Source organism: Amblyomma maculatum, chromosome 11 (genome assembly GCF_055883805.1).
Source record: "Amblyomma maculatum isolate TAMU_Amacu chromosome 11, ASM5588380v1, whole genome shotgun sequence".
NCBI lineage: Eukaryota > Metazoa > Arthropoda > Arachnida > Ixodida > Ixodidae > Amblyomma > Amblyomma maculatum.
The window spans coordinates 129351999-129361016 of NC_139354.1; the positions used below are offsets into that span (position 1 = coordinate 129351999).

Here is a 9018-nt window from a genome sequence, read left to right on the forward strand (position 1 = left end):
GCGAGAGCGTAAAGTCCTTTCCGCTCGTTCTCCGCGATCCGGGCTGGTGTAGGTGTCCAGTATGCGGCGGCAGAACTCGCGCCACGATGTTAGGGCGCCCTCGCGATTCTCGTACCAAGTACGAGCGCCATCTTCCAGGCTAAAGAAGACATTCCTGAGCTTTGCGGCGTCGTCCCACTGATTAAATGCGGCGACCCGTTCAAACTGGGCGAGGCAGTCTTCGACGTGTTCCGTCTGACAGCCGTGGAAAGCCTTAGGCAGTCGTGGGCTCTGTAGAGTGTAGTACGTTGGAGTTTGCATGACAGATCGAGGGGCGGCTGCGGTGGTGAATTCAAACGGCCCGTGCTCAGGTGGTAGGCCTAGGTTCCTCCGGCTAGCACGGTGAACAGGAGTGTCGATTGGCACAGGCCCTTAATCCTGGGTATGCGGAGGAGTGCGGGACATATACTGGAATCGATACCCCGCACCTCCACAAAAATATGTCACGGACAACAGGGCTAGACTTGACTAGAACAACGGGACGAAGCTGCACCAGGAGGCAAAGTTCGGCGCACAGCACGCGAGAGTCAACTTCAGTGTCCTCTTCTTCCAGGCGCAGCAAGAACATGGGGACACCAGGTGGCAATATGGTTCTAATGGAGTGTCTGTGTTTTATATGCAGAACCCTGTATGGCAGCACGCTGCAGTAGTTGTCTGAAGGTATGTATAAAAAAAAACTGAGTAAAAAAAGAACTTTTTTTATTCGAGATAAAAACTAGATGTTGCAATTGTTCACATATCTAGGCTTATGAGTTCTGAAGTCGAGTGATATCACACAAAATTTGAAGCCGAAAAACCTTTTCTTTTGCGCACATGAGGGGAGCCAACCATTTTGAACTTGTGCACAAACCCTATGGCACGGGAGAACTGCCTCATTCCATTTTCATGTGATTCTCTGGTACTGCTGGCATGCAAAGATGGATAGAGGGTCTTGAGAAATGGTCTTGGCAGCATCTTGGCAGTCTGCAAAGCTTGCTGTGCAGTGCAAGTCACCCCCCCCCCTTCCCTTTTACCTGCTGTATGATGTAACACTGGAAGATAAATATACCATGTTGATATCAATGAGAAGCATCTTGGCATGTTTGCAAGGTATGCACTATGGCCTGCAATGAAATGATGTGAAACAGGGATGTATTAACAACTAAAATTTAAAAAAATATATTCTCAGTCACAAAAGTGGGAGGTGGGTTAATTATGTGAGTATTGAGGTATGTGCTGAAATTCTGTCTACAAGGTCCGCAGTTTTTAATTTACTCCTCAGAGTTATAATTATGATTTCCTATGGCCAACTTAATTAAGCACTTTCCCTGGCAGCCGCAACCCTTCTGGAAAATCTCTGGTGCCCACTAATGGCGTTGCCTGGTCACCACGAGGGCTGCTGCCTGGGTTCCTGCACCGTGCATATAGGTTCGAAATTTTAGTAAATTAATATGCAAGAAGGGCAGGCATGTACTGCACTGGCAAAAGCAATACTAAAATGCTGCAGTTCGTGGAACAAGTGCAGCAAAGTGCAGCCAAATTGAACAGACCCAATGTGCTATTGCTGATAATGGCAGCTTACCGTAGACTTGTTGAAGTAACTATCTTGTCTTAGGCTGTTGCCGCATGTCTCATTTCCACTATGTGGCACATTGCAGCGGTCAAAAAAATCATTCCTCCTGTATAGGATTATATACCTCTTTAATGGTGCTGAGCATTTTAGTAATGTCTATTTTGTTCAGGAGCCTACTAGTGGCACTCACATCACAGAGAGACCAGGGGCTCCACATGGCAGCCAGCTGACTCGGAAGTCGGCAGCAGCAGTTCCTGCAGCTACACTTACTGTGCAACATCGTTCTGAAGTGTATTTTCAAAACACTGGGGTATACAACAAAATTATCAGCTTATGAAGTTCATTGCATGCCTTCAAAGAAATCAAGAATGCTGTGTTACCGAGCTTTTCTGAGACTGCTAGTTTTTTGTTCTCTCCACATTAAGCAGTTGGAAACATATTTCACGTTTAGGACTGAATCGCTTTCGCTTCTAACCTGTTGTTAGTATGATTACCAACATGACAGAGCTTTTTCTTTCAGATAATCTTGAGCACTGCAAGCTATGGAAGTTCACTTCCTGCACTTTGCTTTTTCCAGTTTTACACTAAAAGCTCATTTATTTGAGTTATGCGGGTACACCAATGAAATTAAAATTATAGCAAGTTGAAGTAAAGAAAATAAACATTGATTGGGAACCAGCAGGGAAGTGAGACTTCATTTTATTTGTTTTATTAGTTCAGGATAACGTTTTTACTGTAATTATCTTAATTCATATTGCGTCTTACATGTATAACCCAGTGGAAATTCAGCCACCAGAGGACAGATGCTACCAGGTAGGCTGTTGATTTGTTCATTTTAGTTGCTTTAAAATAGTAATGCATAGTGGTGGAATGGAGTAGTTGAACAATTTTCACATTTTGCAGGCTTCCACCAGCATGGCACCTCAACACCCAAACCTGGGTGCCCTTGCCGAGGTCACTGTCCAGGTACAATAACTTTCCTTCAATTTTAGAACCAATTTCTACGCTCGAAAATCTTTCAGCTTCCATTCATGGCAGTGCAGGTAAATAATGTGGAAACCATAAAAACAATATGCTAAACACGGGTCTGCAGCGGAACCTTTAAAAAACATGAAATTTTCTATCGAAATGGCTTATGAAGCGTAAAAAAAAACACCCAACGGCACTCGGTATTTTGAACCACTGACAGCTCATACTGATTAACTGTGTTTCCAATGCTTTAGACCCCTCGGCTATCACCATAATATCCCGCTATGCCCCGCAGGGGTGGCGCAGTGGTTACGGCACTGGACTACTGTGCCCATCGATGCGGAATCGAATCCCGACCTCGGCGACCGCTTTTCGATGGAGGCGAAAAGCAAGGCACCCGTGTGCTGTGCGATGTCAGTGCACGGTAAAGAATCCCAGGTGCTCCAAATTTCCGGAGGCCTCCATTACGGCTTTTCTCACACCCTGAGTCGTTTTGGGACGTTAAACCTCGCAAACCAAACCATAGTCTCGTGCTATTTGCTCTAGAGCATTATAGCCTCTTGCGATACATATTTTACTTTATCCTCATCATCATTCACTCATTGGTTTCAGGCCTACAAATGCCAAATATAATTTTTACACTCTGGCCACACAATACAGTTGACTGAATCAAGAACAAAAAGGACTGTAGTCACTTATGAAGCTCGGGTATACATTATCCATACTTGACTACATCAAGTTATAGTTTTTTATCAATCCATATCTAGTATAATTTTAAAGAGCAACTTCGGGGGGTTTTGCTATTTCATTGAAACTTTCACAGTAGGCCTTTGGAGTTTTCGTAGGCTTTCTGCACAATTTTACAGCTAGGTGGCACTTCGTATAATTGCAGATTCGTTTGAAATTCTACCCTTTTGTGACTTCAGTCAGGATCATTTGTACTGCAGTCTTGCATGTGGTGTCGGCATGCTTGTCGATGTTCTGTCTGCGTTAGGTGGACGAAAATATTTTGCGATTTTTTGTTTTGGTTATTTGAGACAAATAATGGGCGGACTGATGATATCAGAGAGACAATGAATATATTGTGAGCCGTCCACTGATCTTCTTTCATTTGTACAAACCATGATCTTTTAATTCTTCCTCTTGTACATACCATCATCATTGTCCCGCGGCACCGGCTCCGGCGCGCGCTTGGGTTTTTCTCCATCAGATTAAGCTTTGCCTTCACGGCCTTCTTTCACAATATTGTTAACTCCTCTTTTAGTACGCTTAAAGAGGGCCTTTAACGGTTCTTTGAATAAATATATAATCTTCATCAGATGAAGGGAAAGAGGTTTCGTCCTTGACGTCTAGCAAGTCGCATATAATCAACCAGGATTATATGCTTTGTATGGGAAGTCAGAGTAGACCTCCATTTATGTTGCATATGTTAAGGCAGAGCCGCCTATCTACTTTTTAGAGGTAGTGCAAGAGGGCAGATGAAGTTATTTGTCCTGTGTTTGTCTGTATGAAACTACTGGTATGTGTGATAATTTGAAGAGTATTTACCCGCAGGCAGTGCGCTCATTTTTTTCCCCGTGTGTAATGCTTAAAGTACGAAATGGCCTTAGAGAAGGAAGTTTAGGCATGCTTGATATAGGCAAAAATAATCTCGTGTAATTGCAACGGATGGGAGGGGAGTCTACAAAGCATTTCTGTATTAATACCTATCGTCCCTATTGCAAAAACCAGCGTCTCCAGTGCGAAACCAGTAAGATTTTCGTGCTGGTTTTGCACTGGATCTGCTGGGCACGCTGGAGGTCTGCGATATTCACTGGAGCAGTAACGGGAAGACACTGGCTGCACTAGTGCGATGGAAGAGAAACGCTGGGATTAGCCTTTTGACGCTGGGTGTGTCGTTGGCATCCGCGATGCACTGGGAGAAGCGCTGGGGCCGCACTGGTCCCAGTGCCCCAGTATAGCCGGTGCGGCCTGCGGCGTCAGCCGGAGTAGCATCCCTCAGGGGCCAACAGGGCAACAGCGTACTTTAAATCGACCATCGGGGGGCATATGAAAAATATGGCTCAAACAAGCGCTTTTTGCTCGAATTGAATAATGTGGGCAACCATGCATAACCAACTTCACAGCTAATTTTAAGGACACAACACAATGATTACTGCCAAAATGTTCGATGCGGGCACAATCGCAGGCGAGCGTAGCCTGCACCACGGCCCAGTATAAACAGCAGAAAGAAAAACTAAAACCAGGAAGAGAGTAGTTTACCGAGCTATGGGCCCATGAGAGAGAAACCAATAAAATACAGTGCTTGTAATACATAATATTTGGTGTGTTTCTCAAGCTTTCGCGCTCCTTCTTACTGTGCGTATCAAGCAGCCGAGCCATCGGTCATCGCAATGCTTCCCGCAATGTTTGCATACAAATACGGTTTAGTTACACGCAATTACGGTCATCGCTGCGGCGCATGCCGGTACTGAAGCTCGGTTGCATTTTTTTCCTTGAAGGCTTCTACTAAAGCTCCGTGTTCAGTGAAAATTACGCCCAAGGTAGCAGAGCACCACCAAAGAGCCGGCGTTGGTAAATTTGCCAGGGATGTCAAACTCCACATGTTAAAATGATTCCAGTGCACAAAATAGCGCGCATAGGCACCCAGAACATTAGTTGCAAGTCGTGAGAGCAGACAGCAAGCTAAAATGATCAAGAAGTTGCAAATGTTAGAGCAGTAGCAATGGCCTGTAGACTGCGAAATATGCCTTATAAATGCGGGTCATGACATAAAATGCAGACATGTTTTAAGAAAATGCAGTTCTCGGCGTGGTCGAGTGGTTAGCGTGCTAAGCTAGCAATTGATAAGCAGCTAGAGATGTAGTTCGAGGCGGGCTTGGTGAGCTAATTTTTGGTCTTTTTTTTTTACTTTTTTTTAGGTTTTTTATGTACCTAACTTGTTTCGTTACTTCTTACGTTTTAATTTTTATCCCGCGCCTTTTTGTCTCCGGGCGAACAGTGCCGCCAGTGCGGAGCGTCCCAGTATGCCGCGTCCCAGTGCGCCCAGTTTCCAGCGTCCTACTGGGACGATAATCAGGTATGGCGCTTTAGCGCTTGCACCCAGTGGCACTGGTTTTCGCAATAGCGGTACTTGGCCTTGATTTTAGAGAGAGCTGTTGTTGGCTTTTCGAGTCTATGATCAAGCCCACATTGTAGGTTATGGGTGGGTATGGGTATTTTGAGCCTGAGCATAGTTTCCTATGAACGCTGTTTTTCAGGCGGGCGAGCTGAAGCTGTTACTCATGCAGTCACCAGTGTGCAAATAAAACTACACACAGACTCTATCAGAATCCAGTTTTGGTTTTTTTCGTAGCTGTCACTGTTTCATAGTTTAATTCTATTCCAATTCTGAAAACTCTCATATTAGATAAGGAGGCCTGAGAAGTGTAATGCAATAGCTCAGAATATTCTACATTTCCATGAGGTTGCCCTTTATTCTAGTATGTGCATTACTATTTTGTGTGCAAATGAGAATGTGCACAATTCATATTTGCAGGCATCTACCAGTTACTGCCCTGCAGCCTCACAACACCCGGGTGTTCTCGCTTAGGTGAATTATCAGGTGCAGTAGCTCAATCGTGTGCATTTTTAAAAGTAATTTGTCAGCATAAATGTTTCTTGCTCCCATTCGTGGCAATTGTAGGCGAAAATAAACTGGAAACTGCGGTAACATGCTGCCGAGCATGCAGCCAAGCATCAAGACAGATCCCTCACAAACGTGAAATTTTCCATCTAATTGTTATGGTGCAAAGAAATGTTAGCCTCTACAATTGCCCCAAGCCTAATGCCAAAAAAGCAGCTAAAGCATCTTACACTTCGCTTCTGATTAGTGCAGCGTCTGGTGCTGCATTTTAGAATTCAGCAAGGTTGACGACTGGGCAAGTTGATAAGGGCTCATATTTAACCAGCCAAAGGACGTGACACAGGGAAGAAGAGGACCGGACAAGGCTGTACAAGCAACCGATATACCACACGCATTAATACAGGCCAATACATCATTATCTACAGTGATGCAGTCTTGCACACACCTTAGAAGTCCGTCCTGTGCCAAGAATAATATAAATAATAAGGGAGTAATTACTCATTGCATCCACCCAAGCGCAGCCATACGGCTACAAAGGAAAGCTATACAGCTTTCTCAGAAACTTCGTAGTTAAAGAAAAATTCGTCCTGATCCGGGAATCGAACCCGGCACCACCGCCTTTCCGGGGCAGTCGCTCTACCGACTGAGCTAACCAGGACGGTCAGCAGATCAGATGGTAGGGCGAGAGCGAATTGATCTATAACTCGAAGTGGGAATGGTGTTGGTCAAATATTTAGGGGAATCCCCCAAGGTGGAGTAGATTTGTAATAAGGGAGTAATTACTCATTGCATCCACCTAAGCGCAGCCATACGGCTACAAAGGAAAGCTATACAGCTTTCTCAGAAACTTCGTAGTTAAAGAAAAATTCGTGCTGATCCGGGAATCGAACCCGGCACCACCGCCTTTCCGGGGCAGTCGCTCTACCGACTGAGCTAACCAGGACGGTCAGCAGATCAGATGGTAGGGCGAGAGCGAATTGATCTATAACTCGAAGTGGGAATGGTGTTGGTCTAATATTTAGGGGAATCCCCCAAGGTGGAGTAGATTTGTAATAAGGGAGTAATTACTCATTGCATCCACCTAAGCGCAGCCATACGGCTACAAAGGAAAGCTATACAGCTTTCTCAGAAACTTCGTAGTTAAAGAAAAATTCGTCCTGATCCGGGAATCGAACCCGGCACCACCGCCTTTCCGGGGCAGTCGCTCTACCGACTGAGCTAACCAGGACGGTCAGCAGATCAGATGGTAGGGCGAGAGCGAATTGATCTATAACTCGAAGTGGGAATGGTGGTGCGAAAAGGCGGTGGTGCCGGGTTCGATTCCCGGATCAGCCCCACAGCCCCTTTTAGCGTTTCAAACCGCGCGCGATTTTTTCTGTTTGTGTTGGTGTCCGCCCGGGCAGCGCGAGTACGCAAGAGCGAGCTGCCCGGAGCGGGGGCGGCATGTTATCGGCGCGAGACAGAAGGTAGATAAGCGCGTCGGAAGCAGGGCTCGGGGCTTTTTCGCCGGGCGGCCGGCCAGAGAAGGGCGGCGTGGCAGCGTCCCAAGCTGGCGGGATGTAGTACACGGACGACGGAGCGGAGCCCTGCGAGGCGAAGACGGAAGCGGCACCTACAAGAAAGCCTTAGGAGTGTTAGCATGAGTGCTGCCACGCGAGTAGCAATGCGTTTTGCCATCATCAACGCTTTGGCCCTATTACTAGCCCTATCCGCGCCGCAGTGTGTTTTGTGTTGTCGCGGTGAAGCCCTGACCCATGTTCCGTTTTATTCTGCATAGTTCATTGTCGCGCACTTCGACGGCATGTTTCCAGCGCAGTTTTGACCAATGCTGTTTCTTTTCTATTTTAAACTTTTCTGTTGATCCGGAATAAACCGGTGTTTTTAAGAAAGACTTCGTTTTTCACTCGTCGGGCGAGACCATCGCTCGCGGACCCGTATTCTAGAAGGCGGAGCCTTCAACGTGAAATAAAAATTGTTCGCCTTAAGTGCAGGAAACTCAGCCGTGTATCTGTGTGTGTTGGGGTTACACGAAGAAAGTGTGCGAGAAAAAATTATAGTTGCTTACATTTTACCCAGATTTGTAGAGCTCGGTGGGTTTGGTTTTAGGCAGATGGTGCCAAAGGCTCACATTTTAATGGCCTCTGGTTTTAGCCATGTTTAGCTGAAATCTGTGCCCGTATCACTGGCTGCACTGCACGCAGTTTGCACTCGGGACAACGCCCGTGTCACATGAAATGGGACCTTCGGAGTGCTTACGCACTAACGCTTGATTGCTGGAGAAATCGTGCTGTGCATCGTATGGTATAGCGGTTTTTAAAGCAGGTTTAAATATGCGTCTAGTGCAACTAATTTTCAGTGAATTCAGGAAAACGACGGACGTCGATGTTGTAGACCGCGTCCCCTGCCGTCATGCATGCGTATATTTTGCTACACGCCCTTCCGAAATTATGCTCAATTCTGAATATTCAACGGAAGATTTAACTGCTTTTACGTCTCCGAAAACTCAAATGATGCCGGTCGACGTTTTCAGGCCCGTTTTAGCTCAGCCATCAGCGCTGTCGCTCGCACCACATTGCATGCAAGCGTTGTGACGGTAAAGCATTGCGGCGTATGCCTGTAGAGATACATGATAGTTTCTTATATCTTCCGCACTTAGCCAACGGTCTCGAAATCGGACGTACCTCACTTTTCCCGTAATTTGTAATATGCTAAGAGCATAACGGACTGCCGGTGCCTTTACTGCTTTCTGAAGTACGTACTGCCACCCGAATCTATCGAGCGTCTTGGACATCGAAAGCACGCATCTTTAAACGCACAGTTTTCATTTAGGTGC

At 46.0% G+C, this 9018-nt stretch overlaps 2 non-coding genes across 2 annotated transcripts; both read right to left on the reverse strand.

Moving 5' to 3' along the window:
• Positions 1-6769: 6769 nt before the first annotated feature.
• TRNAS-GGA (transfer RNA serine (anticodon GGA)) lies at positions 6770-6843 on the reverse strand. Its single transcript has one exon. It is a non-coding gene; the product is annotated as a tRNA-Ser (tRNA).
• A 496-nt stretch (positions 6844-7339) lies between these two features.
• Positions 7340-7413, reverse strand: TRNAS-GGA (transfer RNA serine (anticodon GGA)). Its single transcript has one exon. It is a non-coding gene; the product is annotated as a tRNA-Ser (tRNA).
• Positions 7414-9018: the final 1605 nt, after the last annotated feature.